Raw genomic sequence first — 17,506 nt, 5'->3', positions numbered from 1 at the left:
ATTAAATGTTATTGTGATCGAGTTGTTTTTCAAAATGAAATGCTATTAAAATCCAATGACGGGTAATAATAGATTATGACGGACGTTTTACGACCCTGTCTGTCAAAATGAAGAACAATGAGAAAGTCTAACACAACCTCTGAGTTATACATGTGTTTTTCTCCCAATAAGTGCCACAATACTGTTGTCGGATAGAAGCCATCCGTATGTTTATTGGGTTAATTTGGCAGTAATGCTGTCTGGTTGCTGATCACCAATAAAAATAATAATAAGAAACGGTGATTGTCTGTCATCAGTGTCGCAATCTACGCTCGAACTGACAGCCACCCTCTTCCACTGCTCGGCTTATTCTCTGCTGAGGTTTTATATATAAATATATAAGGCCACTCTGGGTCTACTAATTCTGTTTTCTTACATCTCTAAAAATGTTGGTGGGAAATTACTGTTTGCAGTCACAGAATTTGCTTTAGTTATCTGTCCCAGAGGTCAGGGCTGAATTAGCCAGAAGTGTCTTCATGTACTCTGCTCCCTCTTCATGGAACTGGCTGCAAACTTATTTAAAGCTGAACGCTCTCTCTGTGAGTTTACACGGTTAATGAAGGTTCTTGTGGCAGACTCAATAAGGACCTGTCTTTGCTTTGTTTAGTCAAGATTTAAATAGGTTTGGCAACGAGCCTGCTGGTTTGACGCTGAGGTGATGCCTATTGGAGCGCTTATAAAGTACTCTCAAAGCTACGTTGCTGTGATTGTATTTTGTTTTTGTGTGTTTTTCTGTCTGAGTCTTTTATGTTTGCCTGTATGCTGCGGCTTGGCAGACCTTCCTTGATGGAGGAGATTTTTTATCTGTGGGGCTGACCAGTTTAGATAAAGGTTAAATAACATTTAGACAGAAGCTCGTTTCCACATCAGCCCTTAATAACTTTGCCTCACAGCCTATCCAGTTTGATTCATCTTACAGAATAAAAAAAAAATTATGATTCCTTGTTTCCTCTCACACCCTCTCCCTTGCATTTTCAAAACAGCAGATCCAGAGAGTAGCAGGGAATAAGAAAGGAGATGACCGCGAGTGCAATTGACAGGAGTGGACAAGAACGAAAGACTGAGTGGGAGTAAAAGACAGAGGGTAGTTTTATCCTAGGGTCATTAGCAGCATTTCAAAGTCACCCCGTCTTTCAGCGTATGCTGTTTGACAGGACCTGCCAACAGAATTAGGGATGAGGGATGATGGTGCCGTGATTAGATGTGTAACTCGGGGGAAAGACAGGGCCTGATCCATGGTTACAGTACACGCACACTCACATACATGCACGCCGTAGAAAGAAATGGATTGTGAACAAAAGGGAGATATGATAACCCCAGGGTTAAGATGTGGTCAGTCATTGATTAGATAGCCCTGGTTCTCTCCATTTCAATACACAGACCTGATGCTAGTCAGCCTCATAAACACCACAGCCCCCCACCCCGGCTCCCCCTATGAGTGAATTGAATTCCCAAATTACCAGGCTTAAGATAACATACCTGGCTAAATTGCCGCTCTTTATAAGTCTCAAATCTCTTTGTAGATACTCATCAAAGGCTGTTTCACTCCTGATGCGGAGAACACAGGAGATGGGAAACAGGAGAACAACGCACAATGTGGTTCATATTAAGGCCTCTGATCTTCTATCTCGAGTCCCTCGTTTTCCGCTACATTCCTCTAGCCAGGGGTGATGTGTGGGAGAAGTGGGGGGGGGCATCCTCTCTGCCAGCGTAAAATATGTGGCGAGGCTTCCTCGTTAGCTGGAGACCTCTAAAGGAAAGTGGAGAATAACTGATACTTTATCTGTCTCTACTTCTTCAGCCTTTTATGACAGCATAAACATGATCTAGATTAGCTTGAGCTCCAGTGCAACAACTGTATATCCTTTCTCTGCATTACTTTAGGAGGTCACTTCCAACCTCCTGTTGTATAACCTAACAGCTTCTTCTCTCATTCCTCCCTGACATCAACTCTGGAGCAAAGTCTGAGGTTTCCATCTGCCAGGTGTCAACTGAATGCCAGAGATAGTAGTGTTTGTTGGAAAAACTGAGAATTGTCCATCTGTTGGCTGCAGACTAACTCAAAGACACACCCACTCTAACATTAACCCTAAACACAAGCAACATGCCCACTCAAAGGCAGGCTAACGCTTAAGCAGGCCTCTAAAAAAAACTTCAAGGATCTGCGTGGTTGTGCGTATGCTTCCACAGGTATAGCTGAGACGAGGAAATGCAATCCATGAGTAGTAGATCCATGAATTGGAAGGCTCATCAGATGCCAAAACTTCACAGTGGTACCTCAATACTACGAGGCAGGATTAACAGGATTGTATCCTTCGGCGCGACAATCATTGAGTAAAGTAGTAGAACTAGGCTGCTCACGTTGCAAATGAATCTATTGGGAATGTGCGCTTGCATGCATTTTATTGGCCAATGCAGTGTGCTGCCAGATGCCATCGTATCGCATTGTGGGAAAGCTCTCTTTTTGTTGCCAACCCCCACTGCATCAAAGCAATCATACAGTGTTGGTCTAGACATACCTTCTACGCATTGGATATTACACAGAGAATTTCAACCCTGGTCGTTGCTGACCTGTCAAATTATGTACAATCTGATTACAGCTGACTGACAGAAGCTTGAGCATAAAGATGCACCTTTGTACCAAAACAGGGTTTAAGTGGGCGTTACAGCAGTAAGAGGCTGAGTAGGTGGGGGACATGTTGTTTCAAGTTGAGTTGGAGTGATAAATCCATAGCTGAAAAGTAATTTTAAGTAAAAGTTAGTGCGTTTTTTTCTTGAGCATATATTTGACAGGACTTGTATACATAGAATTTATGATGAATCACCTTTGAACTTCTTTCAGTACCGAGTGTAGCTCAGGCCACTGGTTGTGTGTACAGCCTTAAAGGATAACGACACTTTCAAAAATTGTTGGAACAATCACATGTGTTGTGGTCATATGCCAACAAGAATCTGCGATTATATATACAGCGCAAAAAAAAATAATTTGACTGTGGTTCCTCTTTAATATAACCCTATCCATAACTCTCTCTTAAGGGTTGTGTCTCTAAACCAGTGTTTCTCAAACTTTTTCTGTCACGCCCCGCTTATAGAAGCTGAAAAAAGTTAAAGCTTTTGTATTGAAAAAAATGGATTTCATTTTTATCAGTCATTAACAACACTACTGTCATGTTCTAACAGTCATGTTCTGAAGCATACACACCTACTCACTGGGCTTATAACATTGACATGCCTCCCACTACAGTATTTCTGTTTCTGTCTCATCAGAAACTTCAAACCTGTCTGCTCACTTGATCCACGGTCTTTGTGAGCAAGTTTTAAAGGAATACACACTTCATTCCATACACAAAACGGCACAAAAAAAAAAAGTACAGAAGAACACATGAACACGTGACATGAAAATGTTACTTGTGTACAAGTAGCAGACATAGCTGTAGCGAGGTTGTTAAAAATGATTACTGGCAGGTTAAATTTTTTGTTTAAGTGAGCCGAAAAGTTAATTTCAGTCACTGCTCCTGAGAAAAACTGAACCACAGAATGCAGACAAACCTTCAACCAGACAGCATATAAAACAAAGTTCTCCAGTGTTTCCTCCATAATCGTGTTCGTGTAAGGGTGCAAAAGCCTGTGAAACAGAATCAGACACTGCAGATCTCCAGTGGAAATAATCTTTTTAGGTGTGCTAGAAGCTACTCAAATGACAAATCCACCTTTAAACATATAAACCTGAAGGAAGTCTGGTCCCTTTATGCTTTTTAGTGATGGATTTTAGACAGGTTGCGAAACACAACATGACTTCTCATCAGCAGCTACAAATGAACAGCTATGAGATTTTGGACTCTGCTTTTCAAGATTTAAGAGCAACAGCTTTTTTTCTAGAGCCTTAAACATGCATCCATGCACTGGGAGCAGTCCATCATAGAGGAGGGATTCGCCAGTGACAGCATTCATGCATACCGTAACGCAATGAGACATGATGTGTTTAAAGAGTTGGAACTCACTTTTTCTAGAGGTTTCTAGAGGTTTTTTCTTCTCTACAGGCATCTTACAGCAGTAGCTAAAAAGCAACAAGTTGAGCCACATTCTCAGATGGGGGAAAGAGTGGGGAGAGGGGCTGTCAAGAGGCATTCTGGGAAATGTAGTAAACCACTAACTGAAGATGAGGGAAAGCCACAAAATGGCAAGCGACAACCCGTTTATTCACAAAACAACACAATGCGTTGGCCATCCCAGCCCGATGATTTACAACAGCGTAGGAGCAGCTGAGGATGGAATTTTCCTCTGAGGCAGGGCGTTTCATTATTTTACCAAACAGCAAGGGAAACTCCAGTGTTCACTCTTGCACAAACACACCAACGCTCGCACGCTTGTGTTCCTGCAGAGATACACGCATAAAAACAGAGTATGAGCTGACAAAACCATGCACATTTGTATGCATTTTTTCCGCATACATGCACTTCTGTTCTCTCCTTCTCGCCTTCTTCTCCTTTTGCTGCTTTACAGCTGTTTCCTGCGCACGTTGTCTACCTCTCATGGTACATTCAGAGCATGAACGCCCAGAGTCAGCAAGTCTGGACACAGCTGCTGAATATTCAGCCCTGCGCTCCCTCTTGCTCTCCCTTTCTCTCACCAGCTCCGTCTTCTCCCACCTTAAACTCCTCATTCTCCCCCTCTATCGCTCCAATCCCAACTCCGCTTCTGGCTCAATTTCTCCCTGCCTCCCTCTGTAGCTCTCACCAGCTCTGCCACCGCTGCCTCTGCTCTCTGTGCTCCACTTTCATTAAGGGGCTCTCCTCTGATAGCCCTTCATATAACACTTAATCATCATAACAATAAGAGCACTCTCTCTCTCAGGCGAATCACCTCGAGGGGTCGGTCCTAAAGATCCTCCGCTAACTGATGTCATTAACTGCCAGGGCTCCTGATTGGCCGGAGCAGCACGGGTGAGCCCGCCCCAGGTGTTTGACGGAGGGCTCAGTGGGAGCACACAGGTCGGACAGGCCAAGGACATTCCTCTTATGGAGAAGAGCGGAGAAAATGCACACATACACTCAAGCGCTGGTGTGTACGCAGGCACAAAGACTCTTACCGGGAAGCAGAAGACAAGGCGTGTTTGGTTTTGCAGTCAGGAGAGAGATGAATAAGATTATTGAATAAGGGGGAGGGAGGTTTGAATAACAGTATTTTGCATGAATGGATCTTCAGGGAAATGACTGCTCCGTCGCTCCCTCTGCTCTCTATTTTCGGCTGTGATTTTACAACAGGGTTGAGTGTGTGTGTGTGTGTGTGTGAGTGTGTGTGTGTGTGTGTGTGTGTGAAGGGGTTGCATTTTGGCTGGTTGAGTCTATGCCGCTTTCATGCTGTGGAAGTGACAGTGTGCCATATTACGCTGTTGTGGGTGTGTGCATAGATGAACAGTGATGGCGGCTTCACGCGGACATAAACGCACACAAACAAGACTGCACACACACACACACAAACCCTCCCTTTCTCTCTCACACACACACACGCGCACACACACACACACACACACACACACACACACACACACACACACACTCATCCAGACCACAGTGAAATCACAGCTGTTCTCAGTTGCTATGCGGCAGTCGCACCATGGTCTCTGATAACACACACATACGCACCGATACGCACACACAAATACGGGTGTGAGACGGCGACAGTAACACCAGACTTGGCAGGGTCGGAAGGTCACAGGGGTATTGTGACAAAGTTGCCTAGCAACAAACACAGCGCACATATAATTTCCAGTGTGACCTCCTGTGTGCCCTCTGACCAGACCTGAATGTGGTTATGATGAATATGTTCGCCGTGGATGATTGTTTTGCACCTGGCTCTCAATGTTTGAGGAGAAATGTGTTGAATGTGCTGGTGCTTCATTATAGAAGAAATCTTGCACCTTTGTTAGCACTCCACAGTGAAACCAAAGGGTACAGTTAGCAGTGTACTAGCTTGTTAATTTGTTGCTCCTGCTGCTCACAGGTGTAAGAAGATAACACATAGGCATGTTTTATTATGTTCTGTATTCCTGTTTTACAGTCCACACGTTAGGTGGACCATTGCAGATTGTGGCTTTAAGTCCCCTTTAAGCTTGAAACCAGCAGAAGAAACATGTTTAACAGCAAACATGTTACATTCTCATTTTTAAGCAAACTTTACTAAACTGAATCTAATGTTGTTTTTTTTTATTGTTATTTATTATTCTGTTTTCCAATATTGTCCCTTGAGGCTTCCCATACCCCTGTAGTCCTGTGAGTCTGTACAAAAAGCCCCTGCGGACAATGTTACCAAACAAACAATACAGTAACAGGAAAAAGACACTGAATACAACTCAGAAAAGTGTGTTTCATCAGGACTGCAGGTAGCTCAGCCCATCTGTGTACTGAATTCTTTATAGGTTATCGCAGGAACACAGCTCCTGTCCTCTCTACCCCTATCCCTTTGTGCACAGTGGTGTTTCAAAACATAAACAGTGAGCTGGGGAGGAAATTTGGGGTTCTGTAGAAGCTGAATTATGTACCGTTTTTAGGAAGAAGTGCACCTGTCCAACTAGCCTAAGGCCTCGTTCAAACTGACTAGAGCCCTGCCTGAAAGAAACACAGCCCTTTTAGTCATTTCAATAGAGCCAGTGGTTTGGCGCAGAGGGGGTGCCAAAACAGAGGACTCCAGCCAGACAATGCTGGGACGTCAAGCAAAAACGTTGTGCTAGGCTCAACTTTTGCTGCAACGCAATGTCATCCGGCAAGGCGCTGCGTTGGCCAATCAAGTGCATGCAAGCACAAATTCCTGGTGGATTACTTTGTAACGTCAGTAGAGTATTTCTACTGCTTGATCTTTGCAACAAAAGATAAAATAGTTGCCGCTGTGATAACTTTCCAGTGTTATAAAATCATGTCTGCAGTTGTTACATACTGTTTTGATGTCCGATAAAGCTTTAAATTCATGAATCTGAATCACATTTTAAAGCTCGCCGTTAACTTAAACAACACGTCCCCACCAACACAGCCCCATTTCACTGTTTTAACGCAGGGCTGTTTTTTGGTCTGAATCCCAGCTAAATGGTAAATGTAGCCTGTAACTGATTTCTTCCTTGACACTGATACTGCAGATTTGTATCAGCAACCAAAATGCGCTGGGTCTGGATAAAGGATGTGACAAATGAAAAATTTAAACAGAAATGCAAAACTTGCAGCAGCTAGCGGCCGTGATGTCTACTTAAAAGGGACACTTTTGCTAATCAACATCACTTTACTCACCACTACTCAAAATCTGATCTTGACTTGATCTACTGAACTTGATTGTGTTTTGTCACCTCAGCCTGGTAGTGCTGCTCTCCTAAATGCCAGCCTGCTAGCATTTCATCAGTGTGTTAATGTAAAAAAAATGATAAGTTTATTCCAGTGATTGACTCTGTTCTGACACCAAACTGTGCTAAGCTCCCATGGAAACAAATCTGTTATCTCTCCTCTCTCTTTATCTTATTAGCAAAGAGCAGTTTACAAAACATTCAGCTAGCTTCACATTTTCAGCTGGTGCTGACCGTTGTTTTTGCCAGTAAAATTACAAATGACGCTGGAGGCAGATCACATCAGCTGTCGCTAATTAAAGTTCATTCCGGGAGTTACTTGGCAGGCCAAAATAAAACTTGTCTGGTTAAAGTGCTCTCTGCAAGTCGGTGTCTGTACTCTGCCAAATATTGTTTATGGAGTAGAAGAAGCATCACTCTTCTATGTAACATGTAACAGCGATGCACAGTGTTTTTGTAGTCCTAACAACTCCACCACAGCGAGACGTCTAGCATATCAACAATTTAAGCCGATAAAATGTAGTTTTAAACCAAGACCTCCAGGACTTGGATAAAGTATCCAAGTACAATAAAAAGAGCCGGATTTAAAAGGCCTCAACACTAAATTTTAAGGGGTCAGATACATGTTTAATCAACATTTAGGTAAAAATAATTGTCGGATTGGACTCTGTGTCCGAATATTTAAGGACCAAGACAACTTAATCAGGACCCCCTAATGAAGACAGTGTAATGTCTTCTGTGGCTCTGGAAGGCACTTTGACAACCCTTACGATGTGAGGCAGGGTGGGTCAAAGGAAGAGATGCTGTTGAGTTTCATTATGGAAAGTGAAGGAGGTTTTTTTACACTAGAGACTGAAACTTTGAACATGGCTGCAGCTCGTAAAACTGTAGAATAAGTAGTGTAGTACTAAGTCGCTGAAGTACCCCTTTAAGTTACTGCCATCAATATGCTAAAATCATCAAGTGCAGATGTAAAAACCTAACCCTGAAGACTCAATAATAATATTTTCTATGAAGCTGTACAAATAATGAAGTTCACTTGTTCAGCACAACTCAAAACAAAGCGGTACATGCTCTAAAACCATCATAAAATCGATAAAACTGAGATAAAAGCAGTGGCTTTAGTTAGTGATGTCACATGTCAGCACCTCTGCCTCCTCCGTCTCTGCCGTCTCTTTCCACTGTGTGCAGTGGAACAAAGCAGAGATGGCAGAGAAACTTATCTTTAAAAAGAAACTGCACAGTGTTGTGGAATAATTTGGAAAACTGTCACAGAGAGCGAATCCTATCTCGGAGAATGCCAGTCACACACACACAAACACACACACACGAGCTTACAAGCGTGCACGCACACACGCTCCACACACTCATGCATACACACACACGGGGACTTTGGTGTTTACATCATATGGGAAGGTATTTTTTCCCCTCACACTGCCAGGGATCAGGCCCACGCACAGACGCTGACTAAGGCCCTAAGACTCCTGGGGGGGGGGGGGGCAATGTGTGTGTATGTGTATTTGCATATGTATGTAATTACTGTAGATGTGTATCGGTGTCGGACACAGTTCAGACAGCATTTGGACTGCATCTATTTGTACTACTGCACAAGTTTACACACACATGCTTAAATATACACAAAGTCAAAACCCACAAATACACGCTGTTGTGTGGTTAGTGGAATGTACAGTAGATTGTTTCTGGTTTGGTCTTAGCAGGGCAGAGCTAAAGCTAATCAGTTTATTAGGAAAATCTCCATATTTTGTGTGTGCTTGTGGAAGTGTGTTTAAACCACTTCTATGTGTGCTGTTACTCAGTTCATAAACTGTTTAGTCACTGTGTGGTGTGATTTCCCTTCGGTTTGGGGGTTGGAGCGAGAAAAGTGGGAGCGACAACGGACTAAAAGACTAAGTGTGTGTATGTGGGTCTTTGTGTGTTTATTCAGGTCTGTTAAAAGCTCCCAGTTTGCCCATCCAACGCTGGCTGATGGCTGATGTTCAGAGCCTAAACCACAACACTTGGAGAACACAACAGGCAGCCTATTCAACCCAAGACACAAATAGAGCACTCTTCCTCTATGCTTAAAACCCTGTAGCTCAAACAGCAAGCTAAAAACAGATATTTTTGTCAAGAGCTGAAGAAGGCCAACCACCAAATCACTCCGCTTTCTCCATGACGCTGTGTTTTCTTTTGCTAAAATAAGAACTGGCACATACAGTATCTGTGGAGACGACCCAGCATCATCTTTTTATCCTTTCATTCTCTGCCTGCCTGTGATTGTTGGCGAGTCTCTGGATGAGAATCAACAAAAGGTCAGATAGTCGCAGACGGAGGGCAACAAGGCGATGGAGTTACCAGTTGCGAGACACTGGGATACTCATTTCAAATAGACGCCTCTCTCCAGGGAGGCGCAACAGGCCGCAAGACTGTGTGTGTGTGTTGCAGGAGCATCATTAAACGCCTCATGTTGCTAAGACCAACACATACAGTACATAACAATAAAGTATCTGTTAGCTGCAAAGTCTTTCCACTTCAAGGGAAAGGAAGAGGGGAAAAGAGGGGGAGGAGTAAACACATTATATAAATCAGACGGTTCCTCAGGTCATTTTTGTCTTCACACATGATTATGCATGCCAGAACACACACACACATACGGTGTATGGCTGCATCCACTTATGACATCACTGTAGCTACCCAGAAAGACAGGAGAGTCAGAGAGAGTCAAGCTGACGTCATCCCATTCACTCAATGTCAATTACGTAATCACGGGGTCCAACGCCTGCAGGACAGACATGCTGTGTGTGGGTATTTTTTTTGTGATCGCATGCAGGGCAAGAACACATAATTGCAATCTCATGTGTGAGAGGAGACATAAAAATGATGACATCATTAGCGGGAGGCGGCCTGGCGCGAGCGTGGCGGCTGTGACATGATGAGAGTGTTTGGGTAGAAGAGGAGGAGACAGAGCGCTGCAAACAGACCTGGCAAGAGGAGTTATGCAACACAAATCCAACTCAACAGACTAGAAAGGGCCTTTCTTGCCTTTTCTCTGTGTGTACAGTGTATACACAATGTGTGGATGTGTGTGTGTCTTAAGTGACTTTTCTGTAGCACTTTTACTTGAGGCAAAGGGTGCATTAAAAACACAAGCACTCAAGCATACTGCTGAAATGCACACTGAAATCTACACACACACACACACATGCATATACATACACACGCTATCTCTCTCTCCCCCCACTTATAAACAAAGCTTCCTAAGGACAGGAAATCCTTCCACCCACGTTCCGGTGTTGCTTGGCAACCAGAGCAGCGTCACCGCGTGCATGCCCCTGAAAACAACACACACGCACAAAAACGAAGACAGAGACACACACACACACACACACTGCAACTCCTTGAACTCTGCTCCTTTAAAGCGCCCAAAAAAACAGCAGATAGCTGAGCCAAAGCTCAGCAGGCTGATACTCACCACAGCTGCCCTCCAGTTCGTCAGCTATGGATCTAAACCAAACATGACATCATCCCTTGTAAACATAAAACACTTTTTCCCTCATTTATAAGTTCTATTTTTACACCCGCTGACGTCTGTCTTTGCGTGATAGATCGCGTGTGTGTGTGACTGCGCTCGCCACTCGGTGTGTCAGTGTGTATTGATGTGCACGCGCTTGTGTGCCACCGTGTGAGGACGCGACCAGCAGTAGCTCAGCACGACTAAGAAGAGAGGCTAATTGATCAGAGGTGCCCATCATAGTGGACAATGAGTCCATTTCAAATCAGCAGGAGGCCTATTGGAGACAATTATAACCTGAGGGATACAGCGGAGCATTATTCTTCCAAGTCATCTTGGCCGCTTAGCCTGGCTGTGTTTCCACTGAGATTTAAAACCGTGCTTTTAACTTTCCACTTGTTCTGACACATGAACAAGTACATGAAAGGCACAGGTCACCTACCAAAAAATGAACGACAAACTCATTAGCTAATCATTCATATATCTTTAAAAAAAACTGTATGGAAACAAAACAAATACATTTTGAAATAAAGTCTCATAAAGTTTCTCCTGTGCAGTTAACTAGTGAACCAACTGCAGTGTGGATCCAAAAGTCATATATTTACTTTATTGTCATGTACATTTGCCTCAGTGATGATGCTTTATTTTGGAGTGAATCAAATGACACTTTCCATCAGAGCTGGTGTAAGTAACAGTAAAGCAAGCGGCTCAACTAGGAACTGTTGACTTTCAAAATGTAGATAGTGAGCTGGGGAACAATGAGGGGATTTTACAGGGCGTTGTTGGTTCCTCAAATGAGGGGTTAAATATTGGACATTTTGGGCCCATAATGCAACTGTATTGCTACAAAACACATGGGTTAAGATGCATTAGCTGTTTAGAGAAATTTCATAGATGATTAAAAACATTTTAGGGGGGCGTACTGAACGCCTAGTGAGTAAGATAAATAACATAAAACATTAATGTCCTTCGTTCATTTCTAACTAATTACCTACACCTCTTGCTCAGGGGAGAGACTATTACCAGGTGAGGGTCAAATGGGGTGGCCAAGCAAGTACTACTGTTTACCATAGACAGTATATTACTCCATTCAAACCACATCATTAGCTCTCCATTCAAACCCGCTGGTTTGAATGGAGAGCAGTGAAGCCAGTTTTGGACCAAAAAAATACTTACAATAATACTACAGGACCACTTCCTGTTGGCACCAGTGCCAACTGTGCATGATCGCGCAGCATAACTGTGGTTTAATGACATAGAGCAACGGCAGAAACACCATAATTCTGGTAGCGGCATAGATGCACAAACAAAAAGTTTCTTGTCTCAGTGTGTTTGTCTGACTCGGATTGTCACTGTTCAATCAGCCCACCTATGAGGCTCACCTGTCAAACACCAATGCAGCGTCACTGATGGCCGAATAGTTGTTTTAGATTCACTGAGAGTTTATAATCCAAGCAATACGATTACATCTCTCTTGTGCAACGGGATGTTACAGGGTTTTGATGTCATTTTTGGGCCTACATGGAACCATCCACGCAGGCTTTGGTCGGCTTCACTGTTTCAACTGTGGCTTACCCCCTTGCTGTTTACAAGCTAATCTGCTAGCATGTTTTCTGCTGAATGACCACTATGTAGCATGGTTCCAGACCACTGAATCACATCTCTGATTTGTTCAGCCATTCCCTAGGTCTGGTGTTGTGCAGTCAACCAGTCGTCAGGATTAAGAATGCGGACGTACTTTTCCTACATGGCTAGCCAGCTACGTTGCTACATCCATGAAAAAAAGCGATGGCAAATGGCTGCAAGCGTAGATGCCATGGCGCAGCTGGACAGGTTGTTGTTAATCAACTTAACGAAATAACAGCTCTTAAACCGGCTTATCACATAGTCTTCAAAAACACTAAGTTAACTACTAGCAACCACAACTGTAACATTCTGTGTCAACTGATGCGTCACTCACAACTTATTGGTTGGCTAACATGAATGAAGTGAAACAAAACAAGAATTCAGTCTAACAGACTACGCTATTGATTATTAAAAATTACATTTGCTGTCTTTTCACAAAATGGCATTAAGCTGTGCCGTCTTGATTATCTTCTATTTCCCCAGCCAGTCATTCCAAACAGAGTTGGTGGACGACATTTTGGTGGGCGACAGACGAGACAAACAAAACATTCTGTTACAATTCAACTGAAACTGGATAGTATTTAATATTGAAGGGATAAATAATGTGGTTTTCAAAATCTGATTAATTATTAGTTATGTTTGCATGAATATCCATGAAGGGTATAATGTCATATTTTGGAGGGAGTTCGGTTTGCTACATGTCTTTATTTAGTTTGTTTCTCTCATCATCATGAGGGTTTTAACATTTGAATCAGAGTGATAATTTACAGCTATGTCAAAACTAGATAGAGTTGAAAGAACAAAGAAACACTGAAGGATGATTACTAAGTTTTACTACATTTTATGAATTTGTCAGGGAAAGTTACAAAGTCTAACAATGGGCAAGGCTAATGAACACAATTCTTTTGGAGGATGTGAGCCAAGGTTGGACGAGTAGGCTACTCAGTTGAAACAAGTCTCCGGTACTTTTAACAAGAGTATCATCATCAGAGGAAAATGTGTCAATATCTGTTTTCTCAAAAAACTATAAATATAGGAACCTTTAAAAAAAAAAATCTTACTATTGTAATCATACATATTGAGGCTGTTCTGTTTAGTAAAAGTTTTCTGATAAATACAGCAACTTTTGATCAACCGATACCAATTTCAGGCTTAAACAACTAACTTCTGGCTAGTACCGCCCTTGTCCAGATTAAGCCTGCCCACTTCGAGTATACGGATATACAGTACATACAGATCATTTCATTTGTTGAACAGATACAGATATTGGTGTACTCGCTCATCCCTAGTTTGAACGATACCATGATGTACTGTACTGAGACAGAAGTGCCTCACTCTTGCTATGGATGCAAAGGCGCTGCATCTTTACATTACTGCAGCTTCGGGAAAACTCACTGTACTATATGACTGCACAACAAAAGTGCACCTTTCAGCAGTGACACGCCAAGACACAATGTCAACACTGTACCCTCGCTGTCTTCTTTTTCCCTGAGTAAACACGATCCAAGTCCATCATACCTACAGAATTGAAGAAGTCAGGATATTTTTATCACTTTTGCTGATAAGGTACACTTCTGTAGTGTTCACCTTTAAGAAATAAATGTACCTCCGCAGTACACTTTTTTTTTCTGACTGTGCATTTTAGACACTCTGCCATATGGCTCATGGGCCACAGTTGACCAGAGCGCAGCGGTGGGTTGTAGTGTAGCTCCAGGCACGGCTAATGCAATCAGAAATATTAAAACAGCCATTTTTGAGTATTTATGCTGAATAAATCATGCGCTGGCATCCAAGAAAACTGTCTGATGCTTTCATTCAAAACACAGGCTATTCAATTCATTCACACATGCATTATAGATCCATTATGGACTGTTTTAGCTGTGCTAAGGGAATCAGACCAACAACAGTTGTACTGAGAGCACTAACCCACTGATCCATCCATACCAATTATCTGTGTCTAGGTTGGAGTGTGAATTCAATATTCAATTTACACAACTCAATTTGACATCAGAGCTTCCAACTGAAAAAGTAATGGCGTCAAAAGAGGCATAACGGACGAACAAACGGTGCTTCCTTTTTCTCCGAGAATCTCGACTGTCTCCAAAGTGAAAAAGAAGCGGGCTAACTGAACGTCGCGCCACAGGGGTGTCCATTGAGAGACAGCGAGAGGCGGAGGGTCGAGAACTCCACTGAGCACAGCCATGGGGGGTCAATATGTGAATGAACGTTTGCCATGGAGGTGAATTATGAATGAGCAGCACTCTGAGCACTCCTGGAGAGAGCGTGTCAGCCCCCGTCCCCTTCACTCCATCTCCTCCACGCTTTCTTTCCATTTGTCCTCCTCCTCTTGTCCTAAAATCATCCCTTCCTTCCTCTCTGTCTCTGTTTTCATCTCTCGCTACTGGATTAATCTTCTCATCTGCCCTACTCCCGGTCATCTGATCACTTTTCCTCCCTCCAGCCCCCCCCACCCCGGTCAACCCTCCTCTGCACCTCCTGCCTCCATGAGCTGGGGGGGGGGGGGGGGGGGGGGGGGGGGTAGACACACACGCCGTCTGTCTGAAGAGATGACAGAATATTCTTTCCCAGCACATACATATTTACACAGCCTCTGATGGGTACACACACACCATCACGCAGAAACACACACACAGAAGCAAAGGATAATACAAACGCAAACAGTCCTGCACGTGCAAAGGCAGACGCACGCATTAAGTGAAATGCTCTCAGGCACTGACACACACACACACACACATAGTTCTCCCAGCTGTTCTGCTGGCCACAGAGCTTGTGTGTGTGTGTGTGCGTGCGCATGTGTGTATTCATCTGTGTGTAATCCAATGTGCTGCTGCTCAGCCTGTGCCACGCTCTCTCCTCTGTTGCTGTGCGTCTGATCAGATCTGCCTCCCTCAACCTGTTTGCCATCTATAGCACACAGACACACACACACACACATATTCTCACACACATATATCCACACACGCAAGAAGCTGTTACTCCTTAAGAAGCCTCAGTCAGTGTCAACCAAGCTTTCAGGAAAACAGGAGATTCGTTCTGTGGCTGTGCTGCTTTTCAAAAACCTCCAACCCAAGACTGCCCGTGTTACCTGCTGCACTGAAAACTCTGCTCACACACACACACACACACACACACACACACACACACACACACACACACACACAGAGAAAGGGGAGGTAAGAATTTCCTCTTAAAAGACAGTGTTATCCTCTCCTTTTCTCTGGCTCAACTTAAAGTAGCCTACCTGAGAAGTGTGTGTGTGTGTGTGTGTGTGTTGGAATGGGATCACGTTGTTCCCTAAAAAGTATCCACTCCTTTTGATCCCTTCACTCCAGTTTATAGCGGTCAGCTCAGCTCGCTTACACACTTTGCCCCCCTTTTTAGCTTGTGGAAAAACAACCCTAAAAAACTCTCAGACACACACACACACACACACACACACACACACGCACACAAATGACACACAAATGTAAATATAGGCTACACACACACATACACGCACAAACGTCGTGCCCCCACCCCCCCACCACACACACCTCCACTCTTCCCTTTAAGTGCAGACCCATGCAGCACATGTCAACACACATACACACACACCTCTGCCAGACCTGCATACAACCATGAAAGCCCCATAAAGTCACCTTAGGATCCTTCTGTGTTCCAGACGAGCCCCTTCTTCACAGTCTTCCTCTCCTCTGTCAGACTTCTCTCTCTCTCCTCCTTTCCTTCCTTCCTTCCTTCCTTCCGTGCTGTCCGTCCGTCCTTCCCCTCTCTCTCTCTCTCTCTCTCTTCGTCTCGGTGTTCGGTCAGTTCCCAGCGTTTTTCCTGAGCCCCTCCATATCCGCCCCGCCAGTCGTTTCTACCACCGAGCGAGCGTACCTACACACACACACACACGCACACACACACAAGCCACTGCGTTCCTATAGTCTCTCTCTCTCTCTCCCTCTGCGTATCCCTCTCTGCGCTCGCTCTCTCTCCTCTGTCGGAGAAGAGCTCGGTGAGTGTGCGTACGCGTGTGTTTGTGTATGAGTGTGTGCGTGGACGTGTGCGTTTCTGCGCTCTGCCTTGCCCCGCCAGCGGCAGAGGACTTCCCCCGGCGCCCGCCCTGGGTCCTAACGCTAGTAAGGTTCACTGAAAGAATGCTATTGTGTACGGATGGCATAGCCAAAGATCGTCTATGATTTCGAAAAGGCGATTCACCCATTTTTTATAGGCCATCATTGCGCCTTTGCGAACGCCCGCAAGCCATGTCTGTAATAAATTGGGAAAAAATACAATAAGAAGCTGTTTATATAAGAAAAAAGATAAAACAATAATTAACAAAAACATGTTGTATTAAGCCACAGCTCAAAACATACTTGTCTTCAACAAAGTCTATTTTGATTATGCCATGTATGCACAAACACATGCAACATTATACAATTAAGCAAACTAAGAAAATTAATGGAAAACATGCACAAAATGCTTTAGTGTTTTTAGAACAGGCTGCAAAATTAGACTTTGGAAGCACGTAACTTTCCAGGTGCCACAAACATAATTGCAAAATGCATCAAGCCAGGAATTTGCAGACTGTACAAATCTGCTTGCTATAGGCTATATTGTCTTTAACTGAGCAACTAGCTGTACACAGCTGCTGTTCAAGCCATCCAAGGCTCATTTACAGCAGTTAACATCCAAAGTAAAATGTAGGTTTTTGTCAGTAAGTTGTTTTGAGTCTGTACCCAAGTGGTCGCTATGGCAACAGCAGGGCAGAAGCAGAAGCAGAGAGGCATGCAACGGTGTAGGAGCCATTATAGATGGAGGATGGAGGGGACATGTCCTCAGTCTGCACATGATCACTTCTGAGCTCTGTCTGACCTATTTGTTTAGACCATAAATCAAATGTTTTACATTGTCTGTGCTGAACTCAGGGTTCAGACCAGCAGCCTTTAAAACCACTTTCTTTATAACTGCCCCCCCCCCCCCACCCCTCCACACACACA

General features: G+C 43.8%; 1 protein-coding gene across 2 annotated transcripts in view; it reads right to left on the bottom strand.

Moving 5' to 3' along the window:
- Positions 1 to 17,445, bottom strand: part of ches1 (checkpoint suppressor 1) — a 62,239-nt gene extending 44,794 nt beyond the window's left edge. The window contains exons 1-2 of one of the 2 annotated variants that reach the window (XM_046061128.1): positions 17,246 to 17,445; positions 16,163 to 16,400 (exon numbers count right to left, since the gene is read on the bottom strand). The gene's annotated coding sequence lies outside the window, so the exon portion shown is untranslated. Of the gene's footprint in view, positions 1 to 16,162; positions 16,602 to 17,245 lie in introns of those variants that run through there. The other variant, XM_046061127.1, reaches the window with a different exon arrangement.
- Between the last annotated feature and the right edge of the window lie 61 nt (positions 17,446 to 17,506).

The sequence above is a fragment of the Micropterus dolomieu genome, linkage group LG10, assembly GCF_021292245.1.
Source record: "Micropterus dolomieu isolate WLL.071019.BEF.003 ecotype Adirondacks linkage group LG10, ASM2129224v1, whole genome shotgun sequence".
NCBI lineage: Eukaryota > Metazoa > Chordata > Actinopteri > Centrarchiformes > Centrarchidae > Micropterus > Micropterus dolomieu.
This window is presented reverse-complemented; position numbering and strand designations above follow the sequence as displayed.